Here is a 20139-nt window from a genome sequence, read left to right on the forward strand (position 1 = left end):
GATTTTTGTCAGTGTTGGATGCAACGCATAACAAGACATTAAACATATGTAAAACTTGAATGAATAACCTCTTATACATGTTGAAAGTTGACATGTTTTTGCATTTTTCTCTTCAAAAATGGCCGGGATCCACCATTGCTGCAAATAAAAGAAACGCTGCAAACAAAAAGAATGCAGGGTTTCTTATAATGCAATGCAAATAAAAGCCACAGTGGAAGTGAATTACCAGGGACTACTATTGCCTGTGCACCAGTTTTGTATGTGAAAGAAGAAGACCAAGAGAGAGAGAGAGAGAGAATCAGAAGAAAAACGAATGAACAAGTAAATGAAAAGGTTAGTGGTGTGTTGTGTTTACTGTCGCTACGTGACTGTACTTGTACTTCTCTCACTCAAAGCTAACAATACACAGCATCCTCCAGTTCATCTTCATATCAAACCTGGGGCTACATGACCTAACTATAACACATTGACAAGTACAGTCACGTAGTGACAGTAAACACTAACCTTTTCATTTACTTGTTCATTCGTTTTTCTTCTTATTTCACATCTTCTTCTTATTTCTCTCTCTCTCTCTCTCTCTCTCTTGGTCTTCTTCTCTCACAGTAAAAACATCTTCTTTTTGTTTGCAGCATTTCTTTTATTTGCAGCAATGGCGGGTCCCGGCCACCGTACTTCTCCTGTGTTGAAAGGTGGGAAAAAAACACACACTGCCCCTGATGGCTAACAAGATTTCAACCACCTGAAGACCAGCTGTGATCTGTGTGTTCAGCCGGACAACATGCAATAAAGAGCAACTCTCAAACTACATTACAAGTTTATTATTTCATTCAAATTCAGTAGCAATTAAATATTTACTTTAATTTCTCATGATGTCATGGTTTTCTGTCTGACGGTCTTAAATCTTATACATGACAGTTGAAAGCAATAATATTATTATAATATTATTATATATTATTAAGACTTCCAAAAAGAGCAGCCCTGATGTCTGATCTTCATTGAACATTTAATTTTTATTCAGAAATTTATTAAGCGTGTGTTACGACCCATTGCTGTAACAGTGTGATTCTGAACAGAAGTTGAATTTTTCACCTGTTACATTATTTTAAAGGATAATAATTGTGCCAATCTAATTGAAACAGCATCACAAGAACTTCAACACGATTGTCTAAAAATAGTATTTAATAAACTGACCATAGAATAGAAGAAGACTGCAGACACACACAGCACACATATAGGAACTGTTATGCAGAGTTGTGTTATATAGGCCGTCCAGTCCATCTGTCTGCTCTGAGTGGCCCATAGACATAGAGACACGATGCAAGAGAACATGAATCGATAACAGTGCTCTAGCCACTAAGCTACATTGGAGACATGCGGCAAACACTGAAAGATTGAGGTCACGCAGAACAGGTGAGGAACTGAGGTTGTTCCGAGTCTGACTGGGGACTCAAACAGGGGACGTAAGCGCTGCGGAATGGCTCACACCGGCCGCGTGCTGGCAGCGTAACAGCAGTGTGAGCCGGTCGCATTCACGTGAGATCACGAGATCCTGGAGAATCCTGAGAATCCTGGACGTACACGAGACCTCGCGATAAACTGTGTATAAAGAAAACAACAACAAACAGCTGACTTTGCTTCTCCGACGTGGAAGTTCTGTTGTATCATAAATGATTGTGTGTTGTTCCACTTCAACAAGTCTCTCAACATTCATGTTGAGACCCTTTGATCGATTGACTCACCTGGTGCTACCAGTCATGACGTAATGTTGATGTGAAATTGTGATAAGCTACATGAACTGCGTATTGTGTTTTATTTTGGTGGAAGGGGTGGAAGTTTATTACTTTGATTCTGTGTCAGATTTCCTGTCTGGTGCAATCTGCTCTGTTGAGATTCCTGTCTGGTGCAATCTGCTCTGTTGAGATTCACGTGGTTTAGCAACGACTCGCGTCAAAAATAGAAGTGCTACGGAATGCTCACGCTGCAGCACGGAGATACGCTGCTGGGACGCTGCTGAGATGTTCCGCAGCGCGCCCGGTGACCACAGCCGTTCCGCAGCACTTACGTCCCTGGTGTGAATGGGCCTTGAGTTGAGAAAAAAGTTGTTGATGGAGCTTCATTAAATAGAGACAGCTGGGTTTTATACGGCCATCTTCTCTAGAAAAAAGGGTGGTTACGGGAGCCGTCAGGGTGACATGGAACGAGGTTGAATTGCTGTGAAACGGGAGCGTATATCAAGTCCGAGTCCCACAAAAGCAATGGTATGCGTCCCGTAAACATTGGCCAAGAAGAAGATCGAGTCCAGCTGCGATGGCCGGGAATCGAACCCGGGTCAACTGCTTGAAAATGACACTGCAGACTCAAGGGCCCCCCCCACAACTACCCCTGACTGCAGCCCGCAGATCGGGGTGTGCCTCAACGTTGAGCCACACCCACATTGAGCCACGCCTCCCACGCTTGACTCCCTTCTGGTGGCGGAGACTATGAACGGCAAGTGGCCGCTCTGTGGAACGCTAAAGAATAATGTGCGCAGACGAAGACGAAATAAATCAGTTTGCAAAATGGAGGTAAGCAAGGTATCTTTTTTGTTTTGACATGCTATTTTGTGATATTTGTGACAGACAAGAAAGGAAGTAACATTATTTTATTTCTGAAACAGGTTAAGCTCTGTATGTATTTGCGTTCTACACCCTGATGATCCACCATGTATTTAGTTCCTAGATTACCAGTCCGTAATCTGGTGTAAACTATGGAGCATTTTACCGGTAGCCTGACGTACTATAGTAAAGCCAGTAGCTCCAACATTGCAAATGCAGATAGATTACAGACTGCAAATAGACGTAGATGATTGAGAAAGTCAGCGCTAACCTACTACAGAATGTGGAAATATCCAGTTTTCAAAACAAACAAGGACTGCCTAAATTTCATTAAAAAGCCGTGTCTCATAAAACAAGTGTTGTACTATGCTCCTACACCCATTTTTAAATATGAGAATTTAGCTTAATAGCTTCAAGGTCGTGTGACAACCCTTCGCATCCATGAGTCAACATTTGTTGTTGATTTGTTGTTGTTGTTTTTTTTTTTTTTTTTTGGTCTTGTGGATTTCTAATTATTATTTTTGTGTCTATTCTTTTCCTCTCTTATATGTAGAGACATGTCACTATACTGCTGGAAGGTGATACATTACCATGTATCAATGCACCAACAGTGGGCTATTCCACTGCCCTTTTTGCAAGTATGCGGCTGCAACGAAACTGGACTAGACAGAGGTGCATCATACATATTGTTTGTGAATCCAGTCATGTTTAGTTTATTTTGTTTTGTCTATTTTGTCTTTTGGATTCATATTTTATTTGGAAATGTATCTCTCTCTCTCTCTCTCTCTCTCTCTCTCTCTCATTTCAGGCTCAGCTTACTTTGAAACTAAATTTTAGAGTCGTGTTCAGGTTCTGAGATCAATCTTGTCACATTCCTCTTTTTCAGAATTCACAATCATCAAGTGTGGCTTAAGTTGTCACACTTCAACACATTTCCATTGCTGCTATTGTGCAGAAACAATTATCAATAGATCACAGTTTTTAAGACACTTAGAAAAACCCCAGGAGGAGAAGCATAACGAATAAACAAAGGCCCCCACTCAGCACTTTGCAGCCCCTGCATAGAACCCACGGGCCTCCACTCAGCACCCAGCTGCCCCTGTACAGAACCCAGCGTCCTCAACTCAGAACCCAGCAGAAAGAAGACTCCAGGTGAGAGGTCATGTGATGAGTTATTATGTAGTTGTACTGTTGCACCCAACGTGACCCCGTGTCCTAATTGAGATTCACAGCCCGCTAAACTCTCTCTTGCATCATTTCCTCCAAGGAACAGACAAGTGTTGTATTTGGCCAGGATTTAATGCAAAAAAGTGTGAAACTGCAAAGATACAAAATAAGTATGAATAATAAGTATTCAGTAAAATCAACAGTGTATATTAAAGTTACACTATGTAGATAATTAACTAGTTAACAGCAGCTGGGCAGTATCACAGACAACTCAAATAGGTTCCACTATCACCACTGGAAGGTAACTCAACTCAAACGCAGATACCATCTATAAAATATCACAAACTATGACAAAGTGCAACAAATATACCTGCCAACATTGATAATTAACATAAAACTTACTCATATTCCCACTCAAAGGGCTGGAAATGAGAGGATGGCTTCACATCAGACAGAAAAAACACCTCTGAAACACGGACTGATTGTTATTCTCCAAGCTAATAGTTTTTCTTTCTCTGGCCACCTACTGGTTGAATATATCACCACAATTGTTACTAGCGCCATCTAGTGGTCCGGCTGAACATAGCATAAAACAGTTCCAACACAGTAGTCAAACTATTACTTGAAGACAAAAGCCTAACCGCTGCCGTAACGCGGCTGACACGCGTCCAGTGTGAGTTGACACCGGGCAAAGGACGCAGCTAAAACGCGGCGCAGCCGTCATGCAGCTGTGTGAGCTGTGTGAGTCCCGTGTCAGCGGTTTGTGTCAGGAGTTCCCCAAGTAGAGACGGCCTCCACACCTATGTCGTTGAAAAGACTAAGAGGAGGAAGGAGTGGTGGAAGAAACTGTTTTAACGCCCAGATTCACAGTCCACCGATCAGAAACAGCGTGATCAACATTCTTGCGTACAGCCAGCCGTCCCAGGAGAGGGGATCTCTCTTTGAACAGTCTTTCGAGGTTTGTTCTCAAGGGGGGGTTTTCCTTGCCTTCTTAGAGAGCTTGGGCTGGTGGCCTGTTCCTGATCTGAGTTTGGGTCAAAAAACAGAAAAACTAGACTAGGCACATGTCATCTCCGTGTCTGCGTGGGTTCTCACGTTGAGCCACAGAAATAATCTTCACTTCTGGGCGAAACAAAGAAACTTTACGTAGGTTCTCACCGGGTGCTCCAGCTCCCACTGTCAAAAAAATAAAAAACAAAATAAATAAATTAGAAAAAAATCAAATGTCTGATGTATAAATCAGAGAACAAGCACTGATCACTTCTCATGTCAGTGTGTTCACAGTTGATCCAAGATACTAATGAGATATAGCATAGCCTACTATTGAATCGTGGTCAGTGTACAGTGTATTAATGTAAACACAAATACAAGATAAACATTAATTTTAAGTGTCTGCTTTACAAAGATATTACACGGGACTCACACAGGAGACATAAGCGCCACGTAACGGCTGCGGCGTGTTTTAGCTCCATCCTTTGCCTGGCGTCAACTCACACTGGACGCGTGTTGGCAGCGTAATGGCAGCGTAGCGAGCCGGCCGCATTCACGCGAGAATCCTGGACGTACGCGAGACCCTGCGATAAACTGTGTATAAAGAAAACAACGACAGCTGACTTTGCTTCTCCTATGTGGAAGAGATTATAAAAAGCATCTGTTGTGTCATAAATGATTGTGTGTTGTTCCACTTCAACAATTAGTCTCTTGTCGTTCATGTTGAGACCCTTTGATTGATTGACTGCTCACCTGGTGCCACCGGTCATGACGTAATGTTGATGTGAAGTTGTAATAAGCTGCGTATTGTGTTTTATTTTAAAAATAGGCAAAAGTTGCTTCTGAGACGCGCCTGTGTGAGTGCTCTCATTGACTAGACTGGCAGCTATCTGCTCCGGTGACCGCGGCGCAGCCATAACGCCTCCGGTGTGAGTGGTGAGTGGGCCTTTAGAAATTTTAATATAAGAGTGAAGAAAAAAACTAAACAATTTCTACATATCTCTTTGGTAACACATATAATGAGTACACACTATTTAGCATTAGTTAAGCATTAATATATACTGAATTCATCATTTATAACGCATGAGTACTCATTAGTATGTAGTTTATAAACAGTTACAAATGTTTTACTCATCATTGATAAGCACAGTAGTTATGGATTAGTAAATACTTAATTCATCATTTTTAAAGCATGTTTCTGACGTAAATACTCATTAGTATATGGTTTATAATCACAGTTATAAATGTTTTACTCTTCTGTACTAATGGTTAGTGAGTGGGTAGATGTTTTATGAAAACTCACAAATTTAATTTCCAATTCATGAATTCATGCAGGAATTCATGAATTCATGCAGTTCCAAAACACTTACTACTCGTTAATTAAGTATTTTGTGTGAGCTCATCTAAAGTGGCCACTGCCTCCTAAAGCATTTACGAATGAGATTTAAAGACTGGCAATGCCATAAGACTCACAAAAGTTCATTATCTTAACAGACCAAGGAGAGACACAACACAAGGTGATATAGAACATATTGCATTTATATTTATTGCAACTTCCCAACATATTGTAACTGTACAACTGTTCTGTTGATGTAAAAAGACGAAGAAGGGCGTAAAATATGTGGCTGTTCTATTTTTGACGGACGTTATGAGCAGGGCACCTCGAGTGGGCGGAAACCAGACACAGAAAAAGAATCCGGTGGATTTTCAAAATAAAATACCCTTTGTACGACTGCACACAGGCTATCTACAACTGCGTAGCATATTTACACACGCAGAAGCATATTAACTTCCAAATATGAGCAAGTAAACAATGTCTGGCGGGCTAAACACTCCTCCTCTTGAAGTTGCGTGCAGGGCGGACCAGAGACGTGTCCAGTGGGTCCTATCTTCAAGAAAAGTCAAAAAATGATTTGAGACAGATAAAATAAATATACTCAACACATGATAATACAGGAAAAGTAATTTTACAACAACAAAGTGCATCTCGTCTGTTTGGGCTTGGGACATTTACGTGATGACGGTAGGAGGTGGCAACACTTTACGTTAACAGCTAGAGTGTGGCCCAATCTTGGGTGTGTTCCTTCGCGGTTTTTTAATGCTCCGTAGGGGCAGGCATATGGTCTGTTTGTAAAACTGCCTCTCTCTTAAAATACACCAATTTACCATACTAGCCAGCTATTTGAATCGTCACCTATTTAAGACGCCAGCTTATTTATGTATAATTAATCTTAAATAATCCTAAAAAGACTTATCATCGTTTAGATATTGTATGATTCTATTTATTGTAGATTGTGTCTAATTTTATTTAGCGGGATGTTTTATTTACTATAAATACGCCTTATGGCATCCCTGTGTTATGGTAGCTGAGTGGTTAAGTACACTGCCACTTGTTGTATTTTGGGCCATGGGACACAGGTTTGCATCCCGGCCGTTGCACTCTTGCTGCATGTCATATTGTGATTTTAAATTAAAATTAATTGATGACTGTTACAGTAATAGAATCCATGTAACCAGATGATTCTATTATTGAAACGTTCAACAAGAGATGATAGGTGAATAGGCTAGTCTATGTGATTAAAAAGGTATAATATAAAATACGCTATGATGATAATGACTTGAGGATAACATTGGTGCATTAGTTAGCCTATTTCCGCTGACACCATCATAACGTATTTTATGTATTTATATATATTTTTTGTACGTTAAGATAACTGAAACTTTTGTGAGTCTTGGGGCATTGCCAGCCTTTAAATCTCATGCTTTATGAGGCTACTTTAGAGGCTACTTTAGATGAGCTCACACAAAATACTTAAATAACGAGTAGTAAGTGTTTTGGAACTGCATGAATTCATGAATTCCTGCATTAATAACTGTTTATAGGGAATCCAAACAGGGTCAACTGCTTGGAAGGCAGCTATGCTCAACACTATATCACCATCGCTGCGGAAAAGGAAAAAATGACACTGCAGACTCAGCGGTTTGTGTCAGGAGTTCCACGCGTAGAGACGGGAGGAAAAAGGGCAGGAAGAGTGGGAAAGCCATGGTGTGAAAGCGCTGTCTGCTCTGTGGTAACCAGCAGTAACGTTAGTACTGACTTTATCAACTGTTTCTATGCAGTGTAACCCACTTCATTGAGTAGAGGAAGCTCGTTTTGACGTGATTCAAACCTGCGCAGGTTGCCCAGTGCATGGTAATGCTTTCTGACAAGCTCACGTTCAGAGTCCCTCTGGCCCTGCACGGGGAGACCCCAATGGATTTCTAATCCATCACCTTAACCACTCGGCAAAAAAAGGGGCAAAAGGGACTGCTAGTGTGGGGGGAAAGAAAAAAAGAGAGAGGAAGAAGGATAAAACAATGTATTAATGGTGTACAGTGGTCCCTCGTTTATTGCGGGGGATACGTTCTAAAAATAACCCGCAATAAACGAAATCCGCGAAGTAAGTTTTACAATTATTATACATGTTTTAAGGCCGTAAAACCCCTAACCACACACTTTTATACACCTTTTTACACGCATTTTGTACAGTACTCCCTTAAACAGGATGCAGAACACATGTGCCTGCTTGCGCGATCAAACCTTTGCAAATGGTCCAGAATGCCACAGCGCGACTGGTTTTCAACCAACCTAAAAGGTCACATGTCACCCCACTCTTCAGCGACCTGCACTGGCTGCCTGTAGCTGCCAGAATTAAACACAAAGCTCTGACGCTAGCCTACAAAACCATCTCAGGATCTGCCCCTGCCTATCTCAGCGTCTTACTAAAGGCTCACATCCCGACCAGGGCGTTACGCTCCGCTCATACAAACCGTCTAGTTGTACCCTCGCCTCTCGCAAAGCGAGGTCACTCTAAACTCTTCTCTGTGGTCGTCCCCAAATGGTGGAATGACCTACCAACGGCTACTAGAACAGCAACATCCGTTTCGACCTTTAAAAAACTTGTAAAAACCTTTCTGTTTCGAGAATGCTTCCCTGCCTAACAAAACTAACAAAACTAACAACTACTCTGTGCTCCTTTACACCTTTCTCGGCTTATGTCCTCCTCTGTAAGTCGCTTTGGATAAAAGCGTCTGCTAAATGCAATGTAATGTAATGTAATGTACGGTTCTCCCTTAGCCAATTTAGGACGCAGAACACAATGCACGTTCCTACTGTGTAGTACGCTGTAAAAAAAAAAGCATGCAAAATTACACTAAAAAAATCCACGAAACAGCGAGTCCGCGAAAAGTGAACCGCGATATAGTGAGGGACGACTGTATAACTGTAGACGTAAATAACTAAATAAATAAATAATGTAAAATGTAAATGTAAATAAAACTAATTCCAAATTGAGCAAAAGTACTTTTCAAAAATCTTTGGTTGAGACAAAGAGTGTTGGGTTTTGTTAATTAATGTAAAATGATTCTGCAAGTAATTCTGGCTTTACTTTTGACAATCACAATAAATGATTCACACTCACTGTTTTAAATAAAAATGTGAAGGCTGTTCTCAATAGGCTCAAATAAAATTATTAAACTTTATTGTAACATTGCAACAATATCGTACCACACAGTAAGAGAAAACAAAGTAAAACTAGAAACCATCTGCGAGCAGACAGACAGGAAGAGACACAGACAGAGAGAGACAGGCAGACAGACAGACACATGAACTGAAAACAATACCAGCATTCACTGACATTTCATGCCACAGCTGGTAATGTAACAAAGAAACAATGACAGCAATTGTTATAAACTGTTCTACCACTGATCCAGGGACAGTGCCACTGCACCTTCAGTGGGGTGTGTCCAGTCCTTTTTTATTTTTTTTTCCTGGCTACATTCCTTGCAGGTGTAGTGATAGTGTTCCTTTGCCAGCCTTTTCTGTGGTGGTTTGCCACTAGCCACTAGCTCCTCATCTCCTTGGGCAGTTTTATGCAGTCACCAGGCACGTTGCCTTGGCTGAGGTGGAAGGCAAGCTTGCTGGTGAGGAGGACCTTGCTGGAATGGAGGAGCTGGCCGGAATTGTGAAGGGAATGGGGGAGGTGAAAATGGCGGATAGAACACAGGCCTGTTTGCCGCCAGAGCGCACTGACGGGGGGAAAGCTTCCCCCTCGTGGTTTTCCGGCTCCTCAAATGTCATCACTTCATGTGCATGCAGCACAGGGGCAGCCGGAAGTGTGTTTACTGCAGGAAGAGACTCATTGGCCAGGTGCAGCTGTTTGGGAAGTACAGTGCCTTGCAGCAGCATGTCTGTGCCCTTCCTCTTATAACTCTTTGGCAAGTCTGAGGCAAACATACTCACTGACACTGTGTACTTCAGGGTCCTGGGCTGCTTGGCTGTGAGTCATGTATAGTCTGTGGGAGAGAAAGATAATATGATCTGGACTGTGAACAAGGATGTAAAGTCATGAAGAATCAGGTGACAATGTCAGCAGGGATTGCAATAAAATCATTTGCACTTAATAAATTCTTTTCACAATGACGAGTGCTGTCTCCTTATTTAATGATTTGTATTGAACCAAAATGATAGCAAATTGTGGTCAAGCACCTCTGTGCCGCCTGCTGTCCAGGAGCAGAAATAATTACTATTTTGTACCTTGAAGGTGCCTTGTCCATGGCGTGTCAGTGTCACCCTCCAACAACACCTGGTCTTCCACAGCACTTGGAGGATCGGGATCACCAGCCCCAAGCTCAGCTGTTTGGCAGAGAGCAGCGTCAGGCTCACCAGCCCCAAGATCAGGCATGACATGCCAAGACCTGGCATGAACACTGGTATCTGGCTCATCCTCGTCCTCCTCAAGCACCTGCCAGGGGATTTTATTATCTGCTTAGGAGCAAGCAGGTCACCTCTGTTGGTCTGGGCCAATAGATACTCCACAGCAATGCGCTCCCCTGTAACCAGTATAAACACAAAGATGAAGAAATGACATACATACACACATCCATCTCCTACATGTATAGCACAATCTTCACACTCAAGAAATGCATGTCCTCTGAGTAGGGGGATGCCTAAAAAAAAGAGGAGGGGGTGTAATACTCTGGTCTACCAGTGTTGCTCTGAGATCTCTCTTACCAGTAGGTTTCCCGGGTGGGGTGAACTCTGGAACCAGAGCACAACCATGTTGTTGAGGTGAGACATCAAGGCAAGGGAAGGCAAGGCAAGTTTATTTGTATAGCACAATTCGTACACAAGGCAATTCATAGTGCTTTACAGAGGCAAGGAAAGACATTTGACATTAAGACAAGCAATAGCAATAGAAATAAAGAAATTAAAAGAAGAAAATTTAATTAAAAACATCAGAATGTCATTTAAAATCATTAAAATAGCAAATTTGAAAACAATTTAAAACAATAAACGAATCACTGGATTATGATTAAAAATTCTTTAAAAGTTCTTTAAAAGAGCTCAGCCATAAGCACATGAAAATAGAAAAGTTTTTAACCTGGATTTAAAAGTGCTAAGAGTTGGGGCTGATTTCAGTCCTGCTGGTAGTTTGTTCCAGTTGTGAGCAGCATAACTGCTAAATGCTGCTTCACCGTGTCTGGTTTGAACTCTGTGTTCCACTATCTGACCTAAGTCAGTAGATCTCAGAGCCCTACTGGGTCTATATTCTACTAACATTTCGTTTATGTATTGTGGGCCTAAACCATTCAGTGATTTGTAAACTAGTAGCAGAACTTTAAAATCTATTCTATGGCTAACTGGGAGCCAGTGTAAAGACTTAAGAACTGGGGTGATGTGTTCTGATCTCTTTGTTCTGGTCAAAACTCGAGCTGCTGCGTTCTGAATGAGCTGCAGCTGTTTGATACTTTTTTGGAGGAGTCCAGTCAAAAGACCATTACAGTAGTCAAGTCTACTGGAGATGAAAGCATGGATCAGCTTCTCCTGATCTGTTTGGGACATAAAGCCCTTAACTCTGGATATGTTCTTAAGTTGGTAGAAGGCTGTTTTGGTGACTGATTTTATGTGGCTGTTGAAGGTCAGATCTGAGTCTATCAACACGCCAAGGTTTCGGACTTGGTCTTTAGTTTTTAGAGACAGTAACTCAAGGTGTTTACTGTCAACCAGACATCAAAGGTTCTGAGGGTTGAGGCCCCCTCCACAGCTACTGCCTCCTTGGCCCGGCCCATGTTCTACCTCGACACTCCCTCCAGCATGTACATTTGCATATGTACTGCATTGCACTGCCAGCCTAAGAAACAAAATACTCAACCATTATTGTAAAGTCAATACATACAGTATAAATACCCAACAGTGATAACTGTGTTAATTTGAACAATAATAACACATTCTCTGTCATAACATAGAAAAGAACATAAAAAAGACATATACATACATACAATACATGTCTTTATGTGAAGTACCTGGAATGAAAGCACATGGTGAAAACTCTCCAGGGAGGAGGACCCCCTACCACACCTAGGGATGTCCAGCTTTTTGCTGGAGAGTCCCCGCCTTTGTGTATAGTGCAACACCTGCAGGGTCTTGGAGGCACTCCAGGTGCTTCCACCAGACGCAGCCCTGTGGTGTCTGTCAGCTCCCACACTGATTCCAGCAGCCCTGAAATCATCCTCCGTATCTCTTCCACTCCACGCGTCCTCCTCCTGCAGTGACTCTTCAGTTCCACTGGGCTGATGGGGGCCATGAGCTGTTCTTCAGTGGGAGCATGTCCGCTGTGGCTGCTCTTCCACTCCGTTCTCTTGGCCTCCTTCAGGCATTGCACATCTTTCTGGTCCCATTCAAAGATACAGGAGGAAAGCTTGGTGCAAAAGATGCCATACACAGGGTGGTGTTCTGTAGTGAGGCTGCAGTTAAAGCGTCTCATGAAGTGGAAGCTGTCCAAGAGCACTGCAGACCTCCATGGGTGTAAGAGCTTAACCACTGAAGACACACCTGTGAAAAACAACCAATGATAATTACATAGACCACAACACCTGTGTGACGTGAGTGTAACAAAAATACAAATAAACACATTTAAAACAAATGGCTTTAACAGTGTGTGTGTGGCAAACAGTTTTTCAAACATATATTTGATAAAGAATTTGATCATGTTTACCTACCTGACTGGCTGCAGCAGTCCCAGTTGACATAAATGACCTCAGGTTCAGCTTGGCCCGCATTCTTGTAGCGAGTGACGATGCCTTGTTTGTCAGCACTGTCCCCGATCCCGCCAGCCAGCTTCTTGGTGATCTGTAAAACAAACACTACTTTCAAACTGAAGACATTGCCCCACTAAGAAGTAAACCCATTTCCTGTTTTGTTGTAATTATACATGTTCTATTTTCTATATTTTTTACTGTTGAAACCCTAACCTTCTTTGTTGAACCCATCTTCAGAATTCTACAATAGGTAGAGATAATCGCTGCCTTCATCTCATCCAGATGGCTGAGGATGTGTTGGAGTGGAAACTACCTCAAACCATTGGGCAAGTGGAAGGGGCCTGAAGGGTGGTGGAGGACTATGGACAGCTGCAGAGGGGACAAAGGTAGCCATCTTCATATGGCACTCACAGTCCGAGAGGTAGCGGATGGTCTGACATGCCCACTCGTCACTGTGCGCTTCCTCTATTGTAGACTGGAGGTAGAAGGAACTGTCCTGGTCCTCGGCTTCAGGAGTCATACATTTCCTGTCCAGAGCCAGCTGTGTTGTGAGGACAGCGGGGAACAGGCTCCTGTGTGCCACATCTAGCTGGGAGAGCATATCCTGGCTCCACAGGCAGACCGGCTGAGAGCACTTGCTGCAACGTGGATAGTCCCCTCCCACTAGGTAGTAGCGGCTATCCACATCAATCACCTCCCTGACCTTTCTGTAGATCCCGGAGCTGTTCATTTTCCGGGAACATAAGTGGAAATCCCCCACATCCTCATTGGTGCCCAGATGAACATCCTCTGTCGATAGTACCACCCAGGCTCAGGAGGAGATGGTTTAGGCTCCAGTGGTGGGTGAAACCAGCATATGGTTGCACATGGTCACATGTGAGCCTTGAGGTCCTCTGCAGCATTAATTGTTTGTCTTTGACTGGGTGCCACCATATCTCAACACTGTGGTGGCCAGGGTCGAAGAGACCTGTTGCTGCATTCCTAGACATAATAGATAGCTTGACATTGACGTTCCAATCTGCGTAAACAGACATCTGTCTCCAGACTAGAATATGCTGACAATTACACCTCCAAGAGTCAAGACATTCTCTTTGACTAATTCTGGCGTATAGTATTTGGGGTGTGATCTTTGTGTTTAAAGTCGATCCACCATCACGAGTTCGTCATAATGCGAGACTGACTCAAGCACTTCAGGTGTACTTTGAGAGTGTCTCTAATTCTCCTTGGCCAAGCGTAAAAAATAATACAGCATAAGACATCAGAGGCTCCTGAACACTTTCTTCCCTCCTGACCTCACCTGTTACGGGAATTTTTAAAGAAAAACCCTTAAATAAAAAGGATCGGATTCAAAGCATCAAAGTTTAAGTTGAATTTATTGTTCTTGTACAAGAGGAGCGTTTCACAGTGCAACCCCCTAAAGGGGTTACAGAGAAAAAGGCTACCTGAGGAGCGTTAGCAGTTGGTTCCTGAAGATGGGCTGTCTCAACCCCTGTAAATTGTTAACAGTCAATTTGCATATAATGCATTTAAACAGCTTTCTTCAACATATCACCTAATGAGTAGCAAGTATGTCCCCAATCTTGATCTTGACCTCTCTGACCTGTCCCTAGGCCCCATTCTGTTCTGAAATCCCTCTATTTATACATTAACCTGAACCTTACCTTACCCTGCCAGTCTCAGGAAAACAGCAATAAAGGGAAGTGCCCTAAGGACATGTAATAAAGGAACAAACATTGTATAAGTTAAAACATCCAACTAGCTGTGTAACCCTAATTTTTATAACACACAACATGTACCTACAAACATCGTATAAGTTAAAACATCTAACTAGCTGTGTAACTCTAATTTTTATAACATCACCATTGACCTTTGACTTCAGCAATTTCTCCACAACAGTGGTGTTGGTACAAAAAGAGGGCCGTATTGTTCAATAAATAAATCCACAAGCTACAGTGACTCATCATGGCTTAGTAAATAATTCCACCTACTTTATGTATACAACTTTATAAACAGAGGCTCCTCGCTCTGCGCTAAACCGAAAGCTTCAGCTGGTTTCTCTGCACTCTTCTCAGCCTCCTTAGTGAGTGCTGGTCTTGTGATACCCTCTGGTGGCATTGGTTGTTGGGCTTCGTGCTCCCATGCCTGCTGCACACCAGCTGGGGGACGCAAAGCCTGTTAAGGCGTCTCTTCCAAAACCACCGACTCCACGTCTGCTGGATCCTGAGCCTCAGTGAGGAACAGGAAGGCTTTTCCTAAACAGATCCTTTGTATGGCTCTGCAGGGGGCAAGCATCTATTTTTTCTAAGGCCTTTTTCCATTTCTTGGCCCCCTGGCCGTTTGCCAGTAGAGAAATGGAATTGGCCCTGGGTATATTTTATGCAGATGTCCCGCCAGTAACTGTCTGGTTTTCCTGTCTTAGTCATCTGCAAACATTAAATATAAAACAAGTTAATGTCAAGCTGGGCAATGTGTACGTACAGACAGACAGACAGAGGAAATTATACATGTATGTATGTATGTACAGTATGTATGTATATGTAGGTACATAATGTATGTATGTAGGTATGTTTTGCATTATTGTTTTATTATTGTTGAAGCATTTTGTATGTTTTAAAAGGTGCTATATGAATACAATTATTATCATCACCAGTATTACAGTGCTGATATGTACAGCGAAACTATTACCGTAATTTTCATACTATTGAGCGCATCTAAATATATAAGCCGCACCAGCAAAATTTTAAAAGGAAATTAATTTTGTACATATATAAGCCGCACTTGAATATAAGCCGCAGGTTTTCATGTTGTAACATGAGATATTTATAGACACGCTTTTTTTCAAACTGTGCCGGAAGTATGGCACCACACATCATAAACACTTTTCTTTTAACTTAAAAGCTGCATCATATGCATTCAGTGACAGTTCAAAATCAAATTCAAAACGAGTGTCTTCTTCGGTGCATAATCTTTCCCCACATGTCTCACTTTTGCATTTACTGCTAAAGAGTGCCCCCGGTGGCCGTTGGACAGTAAATTAGCCTCACCGTTGTATAGGTCGCAGGGTTCAAAGCGTGTGAAAAAAGTAGCGACTTATAGTCCGAAAATTAAGGGTTTAGATATGTCTGACATGCACCACCAACAACAAAACAAATTCCTTGTAAGTGTAAAAAAAAATACTTGGCAATAAAACTTTTTTTCTGATTTCTGATTTCTCATTTGACAGCCTGTCGTATTTGACAGGTAGAACCTCCATTAGCAAAGCGGCTACGTTACAAGAAAGTTGAAATACAAATTGAATAACGTGCTGACGGGACGGAAAATTCAATTGTGTATTGTTTAACATATAACCCTATAACATTCGGCTTATGAATGCTGTTTCATTGATGAGTATTAATCGAGTTTCCAAACCTTATTTCTGTGCTTGTTCAAGTGTATGCAGTGGAAGATTTGGCCCCCTCCTACATCGTGTGACGTGATGACATATGGGAAAATGGGGCTTGTTCCGAACAGTGTTTGGACCTCGTATGAAACTCGGCAGGGCAGTTGAGGTCACGCAGGACAGGTGAGCAAGTGAGGTTGATGTCCAGAGGACTCAAACTTGCCGCTTACAATCCGTCTGCTCTGAATGGGGGCTACACTGAGAGACACCACGCGAGTGAACATAAATCCTGATGGAGATGCCAGGGATTGAACCCTCATACATGCAAAGCATGCACTCTCCCACTGAGCTACATCCCCCACGTGTACTGCTTTGAAGACATCGGAGACGCGCGGCAAACGTGCAACAACAGATTGACGTGTAGTTTAACTTGCCTGCAGCTAATTAGCAAAAGTGTCACTGGCTATAGAACCTTTGAACAACTCAACAAGAGCAGAGGTGTATACTAAGACATCGTCAATCTGTGGCTGGAGAAAACTCTAACCAGAATTTCGCAAAGTGGAGTCAAGGGAGAGGAATTGCCGTTTTCACTACTCAACGGCCTCTAATGACGACCAACGTTCCATGCATTTTCAAAGATGTGACCATGGGAGTCGTCAGGGTGACATAATATGAGGTCTGACTTGGAATATAGTTGTTGATGGAGCTTCATCGAATAGGACAGCTGGGTTTTTATACGCCCTCTTCTCGAGACAAAGGGTGGTCACGGGAGTCGCCAGGGTGACATGGACGAGGTTAAATTGCTGTGAAACGGGGGCGTATATCAAGTCCGAGTCCCACACAAGCAATCGTACGTGTCCTGTAAAACCGCTGGCCAAGAAGAGATCGAGTCCAGCGCGATGGCCGGAATCGAACCCGGGTCAACTGCTGGGAAGGCAGCTTGCTCACCATATCTACACCATCGCTGCGGAAAAGGAAAAAATGACACTGCAGACTCAGCGTTTGGTCAGGAGTTCCACCACGTAGAGACGGGGAGAAAAAGGCAGGAAGAGTGGGAAAACGCCATGGTGGAAAGCGCTGTCTGCTCTGTGGTAACCAGCAGTAACGTTTGTACTGACTTTATCAACCGTTTTATGCAGGCAACGCCCCACTTTCTTGAATAGACGGAGCTCGGTTTGAATGATTCAAACCCTGCGCAGGTTGCCAGTGCTGCTACTGCCTTTCTGATAAGCACTGCAAATTGGCCACTGTGACTACTCCCGCAGTGTTTGCTCACTTCCGAGTCCCTCTGGCTTGCTGTGGCTGTTGTTTAAAACATCCAGACGTTGTCGGCCAGGATTCGAACCTGCGCAGGGTAGACCCAATGGATTTCTAGTCCACGCTCTTAACCACTCGGCCACGACAACCACTTTGACGGCTGTACTGGCTTTGCTCAGAAAATGGACAGTATCACCCCTTGCACTCGCCGATGTCTTTTTCAACCAGTATTACGTTCCTTGTGGGGGCCACGTTTTCTTGTTGGTGTGGCTGTTGTTTTTGTTTCTCATACATCTGCCCCCCCAAGCTCAACACGGTTTGGAATTCAGTCCCTTATAGCTGGACAAAATGCATATACGCTTGTAGTCACGGCCTCATTTGTTGTATCCAGCCGTGAACAAGGAGGCTGACTCCTAAATTAGGAAGAAACTCTTTTCTTTTTGACTGTAGTTTTACACAAGGCCACTGCGAGTGGCAGCCGCATCTGGTGTTGGGGGGTGGGGCAGGGGCGAGCAATGGCACGGCAAGTTTGTTTTTCACGTCGGGACCGGCGGAGCACGGAGTTGCGCGAGACGTCCAGCGGACTCAAACTTGCCGCTATACAAATCCGTCTGCTCTGATGGGGGGCACACTGGAGACCCAGCGAGTGACAAATCCTGATGGAGAGTGGGGATTGAAGCCGCCTCATAATGCAAAGCACGGCAATTCCTCTGCCCCTTGATCCCACTTGCGAAATTCGGTAAGAGTGTTTTCCAGCACAGATTGACTGATGTTCTTAGTATAAAGCACCCGTCGCTCTGTTAGTTGTTCAAATGTGGTCAAGTCATGCACTCTTGGCTTAATTAGCTGCAGGCAAGTTTAACTACAACGTCAACTGTTGCTGCAGATGTTTGCCCGCGCGTCTCCGATGTCTTCAAAGCAGTACACGTGGGGGATTAGCTCAGTGGGAGAGCGCATGCTTGCATGTAGGAGGCCCCGTGTTCAAATCCCCGGCATCTCTCCATCAGGATTTATGTTCACTCGCGTGGTGGTCTCTCAGTGTAGCCCCCATCAGAGCGGACGGATTGTAGCGGCAAGTTTGAGTCCGCTGGACGCTCGCATCAACCTCACTTGCTCGACTGCCTACCTACGTGACAAACTGCCGTGCCAGTTGCTCGCACCTGCTCCCACCCCACCCCCGAATGCTGCTCCTCGCAGGTGCTGTGTAAACTACAGTCAAAACAAAAGAGTTTTCTTCCTAATCTAGGAGTCCAGCCTCCTTTGTTCCCGGCTGGAGTACAACAAAGGCGTGACTACAGCGTTGTACAGCAAAAGTCTGCTAGATTCCGTCTTGTGTAGACTACAGTCAAAAAAATAGTCCCAAGGAGGGCCACCTCTTGAAACTTGGAATACGGCTTGATAAAGAGGAAACATTTGTCAGCTATGTTGAGTGACTTAGGGGCAAGTAGGAAAAACACACCGCCACCCAACGAAAACGTGGCCCCCAGCATGGAAACTGGTGGAATATTTCTGTGAGTAAAAGGGCACAACGCAGACACAGCCGTCAGGTGGTTGTCGTGGCCGAGTGGTTAAGCGCATGGACTAGAAATCCATTGGGGTCTCCCCGCGCAGGTTCGAATCCTGCCGACAACGTCTGGATTGTAAAAACACAGCCCACAGCAAGCCAGAGGGACTCTGACGTGAGCAACACGTGCGGAGTGGCCATTTGCAGTGCGTATATCAGAAAAGCATTAGCATGCACTGGGCAACCTGCGCAGGTTTGATCACGTCAAACAGAGCTTCCTCTCTCAAGAAGTGGGGTTGCAACTGCAAATAGAACGGTTGATAAAGTCATACTAACGTTTACTGCGGTTACCACAGAGCAGACAGCGCTTTCACACCATGGGCTTTCCCACTCTCCTGCCCTTTTTCCTCCCGATCTTACGTGTGGAACGCCTGACACAAACCGCTGAGTTTGCAGTGTCATTTTTCTTTTCCGCAGCGATGTGGTATAGTGGTGAGCATAGCTGCCCTTCCAAGCAGTTGACGCCGGGTTTTCGATTCCCGGCCACGCAGCTGGACTCGATCTTCTTCTTGGCCACGTTTACAGGACACGACGATTGCTTTGTGGGGACTCGGACTTGATATACGCTCCCGTTTGTCAAGCAATTTACACCTCGTTCCATGTCACCCCCCTGGCGACTCCCCGTGACCACATTTTTGTCTCGAGAAGAGGCCGTAATAAAACCCAGCTGTCTCTATGTGATGAAGCTGCCATCAACAACTATTTCTCAACTCAGACCTCAGATTATGTCACCCTGACAACTCCCTGGGTCACACTTGAAATGCATGGAACTCGTTGGTCGGTCATTAGAGGCCCCGTTGAGTAGTGAAAACGAAATTCCTCTGCCCTTGACTCCACTTTGCGAAATTCTGGTTAAGTTTTCTCCCAGCACAGATTGACTGATGTCTTAGTATACACCTCGGCTCTGTTGGAGTTGTTTCAAAGGTTCTATAGCCAGTGACACTTTTGCTAATTGCTGCAGGCAATTAAACTACACACGTCAATCTGTTGTTGCACGTTTTGCCGCGCGTCTCCGATGTCTCCAAAGCAGTACACGTGGGGGATGTAGCTCAGTGGGAGAGCGCATGCTTTGCATGATGAGGCCCCGGGTTCAATCCCCGGCATCTCCA

At 43.8% G+C, this 20139-nt stretch overlaps 3 non-coding genes across 3 annotated transcripts; 2 read left to right on the forward strand and 1 right to left on the reverse strand.

The window, feature by feature from the left end:
- Positions 1 to 17532: 17532 nt before the first annotated feature.
- Positions 17533 to 17615, reverse strand: trnas-aga (transfer RNA serine (anticodon AGA)). Its single transcript has one exon. It is a non-coding gene; the product is annotated as a tRNA-Ser (tRNA).
- Positions 17616 to 19016: 1401 nt separating this feature from the next.
- trnas-aga (transfer RNA serine (anticodon AGA)) lies at positions 19017 to 19098 on the forward strand. The gene has a single exon. It is a non-coding gene; the product is annotated as a tRNA-Ser (tRNA).
- Positions 19099 to 20068: 970 nt separating this feature from the next.
- On the forward strand, positions 20069 to 20139 carry trnaa-ugc (transfer RNA alanine (anticodon UGC)). Its single transcript has one exon. It is a non-coding gene; the product is annotated as a tRNA-Ala (tRNA).

The sequence above is a fragment of the Larimichthys crocea genome, chromosome XXIII (assembly GCF_000972845.2).
Source record: "Larimichthys crocea isolate SSNF chromosome XXIII, L_crocea_2.0, whole genome shotgun sequence".
Classification (NCBI taxonomy): domain Eukaryota; kingdom Metazoa; phylum Chordata; class Actinopteri; family Sciaenidae; genus Larimichthys; species Larimichthys crocea.